The 394-nt window shown below is 72.6% G+C and overlaps 1 protein-coding gene across 11 annotated transcripts in view; it reads right to left on the minus strand.

The window, feature by feature from the left end:
• The window catches only part of TLE3 (TLE family member 3, transcriptional corepressor), a 27,496-nt gene that overhangs the window by 6,698 nt on the left and 20,404 nt on the right, over positions 1-394 (minus strand). The window lies entirely within an intron of this gene.

Consider the following 394-nt stretch of genomic DNA (forward strand, 5'->3'; position numbering starts at 1 on the left):
CCGGGCCGGGACATGGGCAGGGCCAGGACACGGTCAGGGCACGGAGCATGGGCAGGGAGCGGGACATGGGCAGAGCACACAGCATGGGCAGGGCCAGGACATGGGCAGGGCATGGAGCATGGGCAGGGCACGGAGCATGGGCAGGGCTGGGACATGGGCAGGGCTGGGACATGGGCAGGGCACGGAGCATGGGCAGGGCACGGAGCATGGGCAGGGCACGGAGCATGGGCAGGGCACGGAGCATGGGCAGGGCTGGGACATGGGCAGGGCTGGGACACGGGCAGGGAGCGGGACACGGGCAGGGAGCGGGACACGGGCAGGGAGCGGGACATGGGCAGGGAGCGGGACATGGGCAGGGCACGGAGCATGGGCAGGGCTGGGACACGGGCAGGGC

Source organism: Corvus kubaryi, unplaced genomic scaffold (genome assembly GCF_017639235.1).
Source record: "Corvus kubaryi isolate FWS band 111438036 unplaced genomic scaffold, C.kubaryi_AGA036_p1.0 37394, whole genome shotgun sequence".
In the NCBI taxonomy this organism is placed as follows: Eukaryota; Metazoa; Chordata; class Aves; order Passeriformes; family Corvidae; genus Corvus; species Corvus kubaryi.